Consider the following 16,224-nt stretch of genomic DNA (forward strand, 5'->3'; position numbering starts at 1 on the left):
CTACGTATTTGAGGAACAAATGCTCAGTTAAAAAAAATAATCAATATTAACATAATTTTTAAAGTATTGTTACTACTATACTTACCTGTAATTTATTTGCAAAAACAAATAAAACGTGCATAGAGTACATACGACGTAAAAACTAAAGTTCAATCATGTAAAACTGGCATTAATTCCTGGAAACATTTGTATAAATATTGATCACTCTAATACGTTTATAAATTAAACATTGTTGTTTGCTATCGATATACTTGGAAAACATTAAACATCAGCTAAGCGCAATTGTAGACAAAAAATCCGCCTAACCGAGTTAACGGCACGCCGTCTTAACCGCAGGGCGGGTTGCGCGCGCAAGCCGCCGCCATTTCTGCCTGCAGTCGTATTCAGCGCGCCTAGCTCGCGCCATGCGTCCTACAACCTGATCTAATTACATAATCTAAACCTTTACTTTTTAAATTACAATAAACACGTAACGTGACATCGTAAGTGTACACATTCGTGATTAGTTTTGTGAAATACAAAGGCGAATGGATATATAATAGGTATGCAATAATTTACATTTATTAAGTGTACGCTACCCTTAACACGCTACGCTACGAGCAGCTTCATTCTGTTGTAATAACGAACGTAGTAAAGTTCCATTTTTAATTTACATTTAAATTTTGTGTTATGGCAATACAATATCGAAACATTTGTGTTTGCAAGCTTGTTTTTTTTCTTGTCTGCGCGGTGCCATTACGTCTTTATACGAGGGTGACATTTTATGAGGCTGTCTAAGATGCTATGTACGTGAAGTCTAGCTGTGTTAAGATATTTATTTATTTATATTCTTTACTGTAAGAGTGTTTTATAATACGAAACGCAGAAATAAAATGCTTTTTATTCTTTTGTTTTTGTTTAACTTCCGATTGAAGTAACTTAATAGCATGTGTGTGAGGTTAATTTACTATTTCATTTAAATTTATTTTCTTTGGTACGAATACATAATGAAACGTGAACATTGTTTTTTGATTAAAATGACAAAATAATTACATGGTGTTAGGGGTTTCTGGGTAGGTACCACAGGTAGGGTATTATATTCTTTTGCCAAGCAGAAATACTTAGTACTGTTGTGTTCCGCTTTGAGTGAGTGAGCCAGTGCACCTGGCACAAGGAACATGACATGTTATTTACCAAGGTTGGTGACACATTGGCGATGGAAGGAACAGCTAAAATTTCTCACGGCGCCAATGTCTATAGGCAGTGTTGACCACTAGTCATCAGGTGACCCGTTTGCAAACCACATTGTACAAACAAATCAAATAATAGTTACCGTACCTAATATATATATTTATTTCGATTCTTATATATAGTGTATTTATGTGTCGTGTTAGTTTGTAGTAATTAATTGTCACTAAGTATCATATATTAGCTCCCCGTAGAATATAAGTATGTATATAATTATACACCTAAACCATGAATCGTTCGGTCGATTGGTGAAAACTGTATAAAATTTGTTCTGTAGTTTTTAAGTTTGCTGCATTTAGACGACAGATAGAGGTAGCGGGCGAACTATGTTTTTTTTAAAATGTAGTAAATTAATAAAAAAATATAACAACCCATTACAGCACTATTTATTCGTTTAATTTGATTTGTATCAGAAATAAAAAAATAGATTAATAAATTAAATCGTTAAAAGAAATTTTATTATAAAATACACAAATGTATCAAATATATCGCATCTGACTATTAATCTCTGTATAAACACACATTATAGTGCGAAAATTGGACACAAAGAATTATTTAATAAATGTAACTATAAACATACTAACTTCTAAACTAATGAGATCTTAATTTACGTCGAATAAATTAACGCCTGAAGAACACATAATTATTTTAGTAGTAAATTTTAATCTTATAATCGAAATTAGAAATGAAATCAATACTTCTAAAATCGTTTGCCCTGACATCAAATCACAGCCAAAACTACTGAGTCAAGAAATCTGACAATTGGTAAATTCGTTTATTTATATTCAGGCTAAGACGGGCTAGGCTTTCATTCAAATGAACAAATTCAACCAGGGGTACGAAAGACGCGGGCGTCTCGCATCGAATCTTGGACCATTTATAAGACGCCTCAGATGATTTTAAAAATCTTTTTTTGGGAGAGATGGTAGCCAGAACACTGCTTGCACTCGGTCGCTTGCGTAAGCTTCGAATTTTTCGAAATTTTAACTAAAGAGACAGATATAGGGTTATTGTATGAATTTTAAACATACGAAGTAATGATGAGTAGGTGATATAATGATGAACTTATTTCAATTTTACACGTGACAGAAATAACACTGTGTTTCAAAGACAAATCGTTACATATAAAAACGTTGCACGTGAATTCTAACCTAAGCTTAAATACTTACAATCCGTATTAGAGCCTGGTGGAATAACCTCTAAAACTTGTCCTCATCATTAGGGGAGGCCAAGCAGTGGGACCCTTACAGGCCATAATTTTACTTTAAGTGAATAAATAAAATACTTTTGCGGGACGGGAATGATATCACGTCATCTAGAAATTAAATCTGATAAGATCTCCTACATATTTTATTATCTGTGACTATAATTTACAAAAAGTTCCAAATTTACTGGTTCCTTATGCCTTTGTATAATGGCGCTGGCGTCGCTTGCGTCAGAGCTCTGCCAATCATTTGAAATTAACTCCCTAGTGTGTGTAACAATATTGTTTCCCTAACCTTCTATGTTGGAACAGATATACAAAATATTATTAAATTGTGGTAGAATAATCAGAAAGTGCTGTCCAGAAAATTAACTAAACCAAACCACGTTAACTAATAAAAGTTATTAAGTTTTAAAAGAGGAAACCATTTTTATAATACACACAAGAAACACAGATAGACAAAAATTAAAAAAAAAATGTTATTTTGGTATATGTACCGTATAAACATACATATTAGCAGCCCGTAAATGTCCCACTGCTGGGATAAAGGCCTCCTCTCCCTTTGAGGAGAAGGTTTGGAGCATATTCCACCACGCTGCTCCAATGCGGGTTGGCGGAATACACATGTGGCAGAATTTCGTTGAAATTAGACACATGCAGGTTTCCTCACGATGTTTTCCTTCACCGCCGAGCACGAGATGAATCATAAACACAAATTAAGCTTGTACACAAAGTGCTTGCCTGGGTTTGAACCCGTAATCATTGGTTAAGATTCACATGTTCTAACCACACGACCATCTCTGCTCTTCATTCTGTCACATAACTTAATATATTCCATACATTAGATATGAATTTGAAAGTGTCAATCAATTTACTACCAATAATTATACACTTATCAACAAGCATCTTCTAGATATCAATTCCATATTTATTGTGAATTATATACAACAGTTATCTTTAACTTTTTACTATCTAAATATTATTTCCCTGAAGGCTTATGTTAAAGGTATATAGGGTTGAATTATATCTCGTCCTCTATTAACTTTATGGCTGCGGGTTCCGTACATAAAACTTCTTCGATCGCAATAGAAAGGAATGTGGTCTCCGTATTTCAAATTGTCGTGTGCGGTTTTTTTCAATTACTTAAGCATTTTAGAGGTGAAAAGAGGAGAAAACGGGTATAACAGTTTAATGAATTATAATACAAACATTTTAATTATTTTATTAAGATTTCGTTCTGTCGGCTTTGTTTGGTAAACTTATAAAAACAATTTAAATGACTATCAATTAGAATAACTCACGCAGAATCTGTTATAGTTTGTATTGCATAATAATTACAGTTCAAAAGAAACCCTCCTGCTAAAACCTCCTTTCCTTTCGAGGAGAATGTTTTCAATTGTAATCCACACTCCTCTAATGTGAGTTAATTGGTACACATATTATGGCAGACTATTTTAAGATATACGCCGGTTTCCTTATGATATTTTCCTCGTGCACGAGGTGAATAAACCCAAATGAAGCCCGTCGAAATTCAGTGATGCTTGAACCAGAAATCTACGGTTAGGATTGAAATGTCTGGACCACTGGGCGATCTGGGCTTATTTTGCTGCAATGAGGCTAAATTTGGAAAGCTAAAGTATCAATTATTATGATTAAGTGTAGATTTTCAGGTATATTCATATGGAATGTGAAAAGTTTTGGTATAATTAAAGAGGTAAAAAACCTGAAGCCGAAGTTGTCAGGTATAGTTGGATCTTTTTCTTGCCTTTGATATATTATATCTGAAATAAGCTAACGTTTTTACTGTGGAATAGGTGTTGAAATTAACGATAACGTTGAATATTATATCTTATAATCCATTCTTTTTGAGTTACGTGTAATGATCCGTTGAAATCCTTCCTATAAGTGTTTTACGTTCGTAAATTCGATTCAGAAACTTACAAAACGGATATATGTATATATATATATTTACCCCCCTTCATATAATTTATATAATGTTTAATTTGCATACGAATAGTGGCATAAATCGTATATAAACAATTGAATAACGAAATTTAAATCTTAAATGTTATAAATATGTAAATGAACATGAAACAAAATAATCTTCTAAGCTATGGTTATTTATTTGGACCGGGAAGTCGCCAGAAATAACTTACATTTGTTTAATTTGGAAATTGATAATAAAACATTATTTAATATTTTCATAAAATATTTTATAAATCTACATAATATTTTACAAACAATATTTTCCGTTTAAGCTTTAAAACGAATACTTGTTCAAAGATTCTTGGTACTTGATTTATAGATTATGTTGTATTTGTCTCATTATTTTTATTTATTGATTTATATCTATTTTTTGGTATTATGTAGGTGGATGAGTAAATGGTCACCACCTTATGGTAAGTGGTCACCACCACCCAAACACAATTGCGCGGTAAAAAATATTAATTTTTACATCACCTATGCGCTACAAACTTTGGAAACTAAGATATGATGTTCTTGTGCCTGTAGTTACACTGGCTCACTCATCATTTAAACCGAACACAACAATACTGGGTACTGCTGTTAGCGGTTCAATATCTGATGAGCGGCAGGTATCTACACGGAGCTTGTATAAAACCCTACCATCAAGTATTTATTTACAGTTCTCTTTTCTTCGCCGGACGTTCGACAAAAAAAGGTAAATTAATCCGATTATAATTCAAAAATTGGTTAACATTTTGCAACGTGAAAGTTTAAATTGTACAAATCTAGATGCAGTTAATATAACTTCGAGAATTGCAGTAAAACGAATCGTAATATATGTAAATGTACGTCTAAAAATCACGTAGCATTAACGATTTCACGATGCATTCTGCAAGAGATGATCTCTTTGAATGCTCCAGTTGATACCAACTGTGCTTGCGGGATGCGGTTCAGTACCATGTGCTTATGTATAATATAGACAAATTTTGCATTTAATAGCGAGATTATACATCAACGCTTGACATATTTTTAGAAATAAAATTGTTTAATAGTAATAATTTATATTGAGGGCAAAATTTTATATAGCTACTGAAATCAGGGCCGCTTAAAATGTTGGCAAGAATGTAATATTTTCCCGTTATATAGCGATCCCGATTCCTTGGGCGAAAAATGAACCATCCCTTTTGTAGTGGTGGAGGCAATAAGACCAAGTGCCATATGTTTTATAAAGATTTTTGCATCATTATGGGGTCCAAGGGTTTCAACCCACTCCAAACTATGATATCATTTGTTTTTAATATTTATGTTCTTAAATTTAAACTACGCAAAGGTTTCTTCATTTATTTTGGGTTTTTGTACCAATCGTTTTACATCATAAGAATGTATAATCTTTTTTTTATTTTAAACATTTTCATAGAGCTATATCTGCCGTGTCCTGGAGCTGAGTGGAGCTTTCCATGCTCCTTTTTTAGAATTTCTTCCAAAATGCTTCCAAATTTTATACATTAAAAGATATAATGGAAGTTAAAAATTCGATATCATGTATTTTTCGTTTATCCATGTATTCATATTACTACTAGACAATTCGTTAAATTTAAAGAAATTAATATAATGACTGTCGCTTCTCAATTTGTTTTTGATAATGTTATGTATGTACGCAAAAACATAAATGATTTTCTCAGAAATTGTGACGTACATTCTATTAACACTAGGAACAAGAATAAGCTTGTAACTCCAAGTACCCGATTACATAGGGTTAGTAACTCTTTTTTGGGGCAATGTATACGTATTTACAACAGTATCCCAGAAAACGTTCAAAATTATTCAATTATAAAATTTAAAAAAATCGTTAAACAGTGTTTGTGTGCTAAAGGATATTATAACACTAATGACTTTTTAGTTGACTGCACACTTTGGGAATGAAATGATCGTCTCCAGGCTGTTTCAAATAACTAAAATAGAATTATTATTGTACATGCAAAATGGAAAAAAAAATATCACGCTGAGTTTCTTTCGCCGGTTCTTCTCAGGTGTTAAATTCTGAACCGGTGGTAGATTATTGACTATCAATAAGCAAGTGTAAACACTTCTATATTGAATAAAGATTTTTGACTTTGACTTGGGTTACCACAAAGGAACTTTTAGCGCATGCAACGAAACGCATTTATTAGAAATTGATACAAGCTATCTTTCGAAGGAATGTATTTAGCAGATAGTTAAACTAAGTTTTAGAATAGCGTCTCGTCAGACCTGTCTGGTATTTCCCGATAATGCAGGAATGTCCGCTCTTTAGTTTGTGGTTCTAAATGGGAATGCGGTAGAATTGTCAGTAGTCTCTAATGATTACAATATATATTACTTATATCATAAATGCGATAGTTGTCTGTTTGTTACAAAGCAATGCTAAAACCGTTGCTAGAATTGAAGATTATCATAGATAATGTTTTAGAATATATCCAGATTATTCTGGACTATTCTGTAAAGTAAATTAAATGGTCCACAGCTGGGCTGAGGCCTCTTCTTCTTTTGAGGGGAACGTTTTGAACTTATTCTATTTATATTATTATATAGAGATAGATATACATGTGGCGTACTTTCATCCAACGCATGCGACATGTACATCATTCTCACGATGTTTTCCTACACCGCAGGACACGATAAACACAATTAAGCATATTCGAATTGAGCGGTGCAAGCATGCATCTCGTTTAGAAATGTTTTGTAGAAAGCTTTATATCAATAAAATTATTAATAAAAAATGATCATCCGTTGGGCTTTCGACATTTAAATCTTCGTAGATTTTTTATAAACTAACAATAATTACAATAATTCGAAATATTGAAGTGCACTAATCCGTGTGCAAACAAGGGTGTTTTCTCTATCACTATATACTCATAGAAATGGAAATCCGAATGATGTGGGTTTTCGTGTTGTACGAAACGAAAAACCTCGTTAACCTTGCACTGCCCGAGCAGGCCCTTAAACCCTGGATATCTGGATCTACAGCTTTATGATATCTTTGTACATATACATTTTCTGCACGTATGTATGTAAGGGAACTCCTTCTAAACGGGATCGAATCTGATTTTTTTTGGGTGGATGTGTGGTTCACGTTGGACCCAGTAAGTAGCAGTGCGATGGAGAAGTAGTCAGTATTAATTATTAAAGTAATTGTTATTTCAATTGGACGAAGTGAGGGCAAAAATTAGTAAAGGAGGAAAAATAATTTTAAATAAAATTCGAACCCATTTAAATATTTTTGACCTCTAGACTTAATTCAACACTGTAACATGACGATTCAAAAGCGCTTTTATGAGCCCACTTTAAAAAAAGAATATTTAGATTTTTGATTTGATGTATTTTTTATTCAAATTAAAACGAGACCAAACATAGAGTATATCTCAAAAAAATATATTTTTCCAAATAAGTTCATAAATGACGGAGTTCTGACAAATATACAACCAAGTCAATAACCTCCTTTTTTTGAAGTCGGTTAAAATATTACAGTGATTTAATCAATATCAGAATTATTTATGTTGTCGTTGGTGAGTTCACAATGAACAACAACGTATAGAATATTTTTTATAGTTTCTTCCATTGAACGACTAAAAAGGGTGTATTGTCTGTACAATGGAAGGGTGGGAATTATTCGCAGAACAATCACGAATAGCATTCCTCTAGAGGAACGCGCGGTATCTGCGCTTAACGTTGCGGCTGCAATTCTGCTTGTGACCTTAGAACAGCGAAGCACGTGGAAACGGCATAAAAGCATGGCATATGAACTAACTGAATGTCAGCCGAGATGCGTTACCCAGTGCGTCCCAGTGGTTAGAATGCATGCACCTTAACCGATGATTTCGGGTTCAAACCCAGGCAAGCACTACTGAATTTTCATGTGCTTAATTTGTGTTTATGATTCATCTCGTGCTCGGCGGTGAAGGAAAACATTGTGAGGAAACCTGCATGTGTCTAATTTCAACGAAATTCTGCTACATGTGTATTCCACCAACCCGCATTGGAGCAGCGTGGTGGAATATGCTCCAAACCTTCTCCAAACCTTTTGCTAATGCAAAAAAAAATGTACGAACAAAAAAATGACGGGCATTAAATATTCATGGTTTTACATACCAACTAGTCTTCCACACAATATATATGTTAGTTCGGATATTTATTTCATTATTGTCTTGTATTTAAATGAGTAAATTAGTAATATTAAGATAAACGAACAGCCGTCTCTCGACAGTGTCTGTATTTTACTGTCGATGGCAATTCTAAGTGTTTGTTCTATGATAGTTGTTTGTTAGTAAATATATTTAAAGCACGAATAATACTACACTTTTATTTTGTTTTCAATATTATTTTTTGTTACAGATGCATTTTATTTATTCTAATTATGTATAATGGAAGGTTAATGGAAGAGTGTTGGTGACATTTTTATGATTATGTTAGTTGGAGAAAAAATTATAAGTACCACGTCGAGTATCTTTAATTGACATACTAAGTAACTTATTTATCAATCGAGTTTACCAATATCAAATCCTTGATGTACGTCTAGTGTTGGTGACCAACCTTTGGCCAAATCTTTGAGAGTCTATAGATATAAATAAACAAAGACTAAAATCCGATTACGATAAAGCAGAAAAACTTTACAAAGCAATGTTCCTGGTTCGCCTTTCGCATCCAGTCAGGTTCGTATTTGTACAATTTAATATTATTTCTGACGGAAACATTATTACAAAATGAGATACTTAATTTGATTTTAAGGTAAATACTTTTTTATTTTTCATGTGAGCTGTATATTTTAATTTATATCCGCCATGTTAGAATTAACATTACATCACAAAGTCTATAATAAGCGGGACTCTAACGCTTCATTTGTTAAACTATGTTACGCACTCGTAGCTTAGGAGCTACACGGACGCAGAAATATATTAACTTACGTATAAGTCATATGACTTTCCTCTTTGTTCTACCATAGTCGGATAAAAAATAAAATCAAAAACTTTTGTACAAATTTCAAATTTAATTTGCTTTGACGTGATCCTATCAGTTCTGAATGTAGATTTTAATGAAAATCCACAAAAATAATAAATAACGACAATTCAAAGGTATTCAAATAATGACATATACATAATTTTTTATATTATAGTCATATAAGAAGGTTATATGTTGTTTTATTTATAAAAAATGAAATCCTAAAGGAACAAAGAGCTTGTGTGGAAATCCAATGGTTTGTTTTATCCTGATTAATTACGAACGAGATTAGACGATCTGTTTGTTTTGAAATGCCGTGTTCATCTCAAAGGGAAATGAAATGGAAGAATTACTTTTTACATACAGCGAGCGCTAGCTCTTCTGTTCTCGCTTTCATGTTGAAATGCTTTTTAATAGAATGATTTTACAGTATTGATATTAATAAAAATATAAATTAATTTCATTAAATTCATGTTAGCTGCCCGATTGATCTTTAAATAATGGTTGTTTAGTTGAAAGGCAGATAAGTAAGCCTTTTCTATAATATTTTTTCAACATTATTAATACCGTTTTTTCATGACATTTACATATGATCGGTGGAAATATAATTGTTAATTAGGATGTCCAGTCGCTGCCTTTGCCTACGTTGTGTGAGAATTTTTAATGTCGATTTTGCAGTTACTTGCCAGTTCTTCCCGCTAGAAATATTTATTCCGAAGCGATGGTAACTTTAACATTTAGCAATTTACAAGTGAAACTAGGACACGTTAGGAATGTGAAATCTACGGAGAAGAACAGACAAGAAATTTCCTAATCTAATTTATACAATAATGTCTTTTCGTTTCGGAAGATAAATTAAATACGGTGTCTTAAATATTTGAAATGCTTTAATTAGCGATTGGGGATGCCGTAATTCTGAGCATGTCACGGTATTTCACGGTAATCGTTGAATTATTCCTGTGTAAAAAATATGTATAGCTTAGCTTATCTTGTAATATTAAACGAGTATTTATCGCATATATATATATATATATATATATATTACATATATAGTTATACTATATATATGCCTGAACAAATTATGCCTTTTATTTTATACTAGCGACCCGCCCCAACTTCGCACGGGTGCACGTTTACAGTTTTCCAGTCATTAGACAATACAAACCGCTATGTACCCGCTATTCATTAAAATTGCATGCTGTAAAGGGCTATTTTGATTTATATTAAATTTATATAAACAAAGTATTTAAGGTACTTAATTGGATAAGGATTAATGCTGTATTGCTTAAAATAGCTTCGAAGATTATTTCTCGTGAAAAGTAAAGGATAAAAAATGTTTGTTGTAGGCTATCCCTAAAAGATAGACATATACCATGGCAGACTTCTTTCTAGACTTTTTTGAGCTGTACAAACCTTCAGAAATCACTTCAGAAACCTCTAAAATTATCAGTGTTTCTTTACTATATCGTGTATGTATTATACATATAAACCTTCCTCTTGAATTAATGTATCAATTGAAAAAAACTGCATCAAAATCCGTTGTGTTATTTTAAAGATATACATACATGCATACATACATAGGGCAGACAGCGGTAAGCGACTTTGTTTTATACTATGTAATGAAGTCGACATTTATGTGATAATAAAGATATATATAACATAACATCCAATAGTTGGTAGTCGAATTATAATAGGGTATAATAGATATGGGTTATAAAAGACCATAAATACGTACATAGTATGCTGAAATTATGCAATTATGGTTTGCCACTAAAAGTTTTAATTCTATTAGAATTTAACTCAAATAATAAGGTAATATTTTTAATTCGTATAATGTTAAGATATAAAATGAAATAATATTTATAAACACCATGTGCAAGAATCGGATGACCGATACAAACAAGTTGCTCATGACGTTTTCCAAACACCTACTTTCCCTTATAAAAAATAGTTGCTTGCCCGGACTTGAATCCGCAACCTTTCATCAAGATTCACTCTTACACAGACACACACACACACACACACACACATCAGCCCGCATTCGTCCACTGCTGGACATAGGCCTCCCCAAATGCACGCCACTCTTACACAGACGAGTTTATAATTTACTATCGTATAAGCAATATTACTAGCATATTACTGACAAACTTTAAGTATTTTTAATAAATACATTTTCCATTCTATCATAAGCACCACTAGTGATGTATATCTTAATCGATGGATATGTTTTAAGCTTATCAAGCTTTGAATTTAATCTTTTATATCTTTAGCTTTAGTTTTATGAAGATCTTCTCCCTAGAGTTTTTATTCGACGTCTTTTTTTAGAGATGACGCAAACAAATCTTGAGAAAAGGTTTTAAAGAAACTCAACTTGTAGTTTTTCTTAGTTTTAACGAAGTCGTACAAACGAGGTACCCGGTTGTATTATTTTACTATGAATAAAAAATAATTTTATTCTATAACTATCATTATGACGGACAAAGGCTTGTTCAGATGTTATAGAGAAGGCTTGGAGTTCATTCCACCTTTGTACCTCAAAAAGTATTCAGATCACATGAGGATCTTTATAGATCTAACAGTCCAAATAGATTAGCAGTTTTCCAGTAATCAATGAGTATACATATATAAGATGTATGTATGTATATGTTTGTAGTAATTATAAAGATTTTAAGCAGAAGAACAGATATATAAACAAAAAAAGATCTGTGTACTCATGCGCTTTAATAAGTTCTAGACGAAGTAGAACCTCGTTTGTACGGCGTCATTAAAAATAGTTTTTAATTGCACGGAAATAGTTTATTATAATAAAATGTTAAAAATTTACTCATTAATAATAGAATTATAACAATTATTAAAATAAATTACAATTAAAACTCGCTCATAAATTTAAATTTGACATAAAAGAAGATAAGGTGTGAAGCTGTCTATTTCGATTCACTTGACACTTGATTGGCAATTTGCTGGCAATTGGATCGCCTGATAGTAAGTGTTACCAGTAACCAAGTCATCGGCAGTGTAAGAAACATCGCCACCGCTACCGGAATGAAGATAATATGTGCCTTACGTCTGTTGTGTCTTTTATTTTACTAAGAAATAAACAATAATATCACGAAAACCGCTACAAAACCGTTATTTTTTACTTTTATGAATCAAGTAGACGAAAAAAATAAATTTAAAAGTGTTTTTTAAATTTTAAAATAGATTACTAGTAGCTAATGTTTATTACCTTGGTACTAAAATACAAATGTTTATAATGCAATCGTAATTTTTCAACTGCATATTTACTATTATTCTTAAAACAAGTATCGCGCCTTACACTCAATGAATCACAAAGCTTAGGTGCCCATGGAAATCAGAATTATCTTTATAAACACTGTTCTCACCTGAATGTAGCTTCTTAGCTGGTTGCATGCAGTAAAATGTGAGAGTGAGATAAAATGTACGTGACTTATTATTAAGTAAATCCCATTACATTACTATTATTATGTGTATTCAGCAGATTTTACAATTTTTATTTCGTGTTTTTCAATTTAATTGTATTTTATTTAGTATATTTTTTCTTCAATATTTTTTTTTTTAACACAAGAATGTTACCTAAATTGCATAACTTGGATGCGATAAAACCGTCTTCAAGTTAATTCCAGGCCATTGATTCTTTCAGCTTATACCATATCTACGGGCCCCTTTATGTTCGACCGTGAGAAACGAACACATTTCGCGATAGTTGCACAAAAAATAGCCTATCCGTTACGGATACTTGCTCCGATCGTTTGCGATTCAATTTCTATAGAGATATCGTTACATTTTCTGTATTTTGTAACAAATTGTATGACAAAGCGAGGACCTACTCGCACATCAGGATATTTCATCGTATAATATTTCATCCCACACATACACACATACACACGCACTCATGAAAAGGTACTATATTTAAAGATGTATTGTTTTGGTCCCTTGGTTAATTTATTTCATGACTCCCTTCTTGGTCTATCGATCTCAAGGTTCTTGCTTCCAGGTAGGGTCAATAAAAAAGTTGTTTCATTTTTCTATCAATTCTCCGTATCAGTCTGTCGGAAAGATATTAGTGATGCAATCTCATGCCTCAGAAAGCAATTAAAGCCGATGCAATAAAATTCTTGCTCTTGAACTCTTTCGTGTTGTGTTTGTTGGTCTCCTTTGAGTCCACTACGTGACCGAAATCAAGTAGTTGGGCATTTTCATCATTATTTGTTTCAATATGATATCGCCATTGGAAAGGAAGAAAAGCTTAAGCACCAAAATGGTACCATTGAAACATAAGGTTTAAAATTTTTACTTTAAACCTCATTTTCCAATTTTGTTGCTTTAGCTTTTCTTTATTTCCACGTAGCGTAGTCATATTCATCCGTGCAGTGACGGAGTAAGAATACAATTCACTGCCCCTCTCTCTCCCATGGGTGTCGTAAGAGGCGACTAAGGGACATCTGAGCGACCATCTGCTCATCTGGTGGTAGGATGTCAATCATCCGCCTGGCTTGTTACCACCGTACGCATGGTGAAACACTCGTGAAGTGGCTGCTTGCAGCCGCGTTTCGAGATCAGCCGGCGTACAGCCAGTGCCCGAGCGCGCATTGTCGCGATAAGAGTTGGTCCGGTGGATGTTGCTGTTGAACCAATGCTGGAGGAAAGTATATTGGCCCGCCGGTCAGGGAGACCCGTAGAAACGGTTGTTCCGCTGGCCGCCCGTGGCAGAGTACAGGGGCCCAAGCGTTCCTAACCAGCTCGCGAGGCTGCCCCACCAGGCCACGCATAATCCCGGTGTGGACCGTCGTGCCGGTTGGTGACCGGACGGTGGGGTCCCGGCGGCCACTACCGGGAGGGTTCGGGGGCCCTTCCGCCCGGCGGGTCAGTTTATTTTCTCTTCTGGCAACTTATTGGGGAAACACAGCTCCACACTTTGACCGTCCCTATCGTGGCAACGCATCGCTCGCTTCACGTCTCTTCCTCTTTTTTCCCCCTATCCATGACAGTGCATAAAAGAAATGACGGTCGTACAGCGGTGCACACCCCCACCATTCCCACGCTGTTTGAGGTTGAGTTCGTTAACATCCGTGGACTCCACGCTAACCTCAATGCTGTCCACCACCATCTCGAGACAGCACGGCCAGCAATGTTGTTTCTGACGGAGACTCAAATACTCCGTCCTGTCGATACCAGCTACCTTAATTATCCCGGCTACATGCTTGAAGAATCCTTCAAAGCGAAAGCCGGAGTATGCTTGTTCGTCAGGACGGATGTTTGTTGTCACCGTCTGCGCTGCTTGGAGGACCCTTCCTTCTCCCTGTTAGTGGTACGTGTGGACTTGGTTCGTCAGAGTCGGGTCTACGTGTGCCTCTACAGATCCCACAATGGTGACTTGGAGACAAGCCGACTATTTGACCATCTTAGTCGGGTGGCAGATGCTGCGCAAGAGCAGTTTCCTAACGCGGAACTGGTGTTTTTGGGGGACTTTAACGCTCACCATGAATCATGGTTGAAGTCCTCCAAAACTGACCATGCGGGAAGGACTGCCCATGCTTTCGCTCTCACGCATTACTTGACCCAGTTGGTTGATCAGCCCACCAGGATCCCAGACATTGACGGGCAAGCGCCTTCCCTACTGGACCTTCTGCTGACTAGCCACCCGGTGGAATATCAGGTTGAGGTTCGGGCTCCACTTGGTTCTTCGGATCACTGCCTGATATCTACCAAAGTGCCACAGGCCAAGCTGCCGCCACCAACGGTAAGCAAACGTCGCATTTGGCACTATAAGTCGGCAGATTGGGACGGTTTGCGCGATTACTATGCGTCAGTCCCTTGGAAGGAGCGTTGCTTCAGTGAGAATGACCCGACAGCTAGCGCCGCTGCTATTGCTGGTGAGATCCTGTTGGGGATGGAATACTACATTCCTAACTCAGACCTCGCCAGTAAGGGTACGCGTAACCGTTGGTTCACTCGCGAATGTGCCGATGCTGTGTCTTCTAAGCAGGCGGCTTATCGCGCGTGGATCAATGGCTGCGTTAGTGGGGCATCTAACATTGACTCACTGAAAGCAACCTACAATAAAACTTCCAAGTCTTGTAGGAAGGCATACACAAGAGCGGATGCACAGCGCATTGCGCGGTTTGGCCATGACCTTATTTCACAACCTAGAGGCTCCCGTAGCTTCTGGCGTCTGACCAAATCTGTGCAAAGCAATTTCTGTCAACCTTCGCTGCCACCGCTCAGGTATCCGGACGGATCGCTAGCTCACAGTCCGCAGGAGAAAGCTGATCTTCTGGCAAACCTCTTTGCGGATAATTCCGTAATCAATGATTGTAGTGCGCTGCCACCAACAATTCCTTCATGTGGCTACACGATGCCTGACATCAAAATCAGGCAACGTGATGTACGTGCAGAGCTACAATCACTTGATGTGCGGAAAGCTAGCGGTCCCGATGGAATACCAGCCATAGTGCTGATGAAGTGTGCAGCGGAGCTGTCTCCTGTGTTAACGCGCCTGTTCCAGCTGTCTCTTTCTACAGGATGTGTGCCGGATTCTTGGAGAGAAGCTAATGTGCAAGCGGTTCCCAAAAAAGGGGATCGATCTGACCCGGCAAATTATCGGCCAATAGCTATCACCTCAGTTCTTTGTAAGGTGATGGAACGGATCTTAAACAACCAACTGATCCATTACCTAGAAGATCACTGTCTAATTAATGATCGTCAGTACGGGTTTCGACCGAAACGGTCCACAGGTGATCTTCTAGCGTACGTAACACACCTCTGGGGTGAAGCTATCGATAAGCGTGGAGAGTCGTTGGCCGTCAGCCTCGATATCTCCAAGGCTTTCGACA

At 35.5% G+C, this 16,224-nt stretch overlaps 1 protein-coding gene across 2 annotated transcripts in view; it reads left to right on the forward strand.

The window, feature by feature from the left end:
- Positions 1-401: 401 nt before the first annotated feature.
- Positions 402-16,224, forward strand: part of LOC125070889 (neurexin-1) — a 184,478-nt gene continuing 168,655 nt past the window's right edge. For both annotated transcript variants that reach the window (XM_047680893.1, XM_047680894.1), the window contains exon 1: positions 402-542. The gene's annotated coding sequence lies outside the window, so the exon portion shown is untranslated. The remainder of the gene's footprint in view (positions 543-16,224) is intronic.

This window comes from Vanessa atalanta, chromosome 18 (genome assembly GCF_905147765.1).
Source record: "Vanessa atalanta chromosome 18, ilVanAtal1.2, whole genome shotgun sequence".
Lineage (NCBI taxonomy): Eukaryota > Metazoa > Arthropoda > Insecta > Lepidoptera > Nymphalidae > Vanessa > Vanessa atalanta.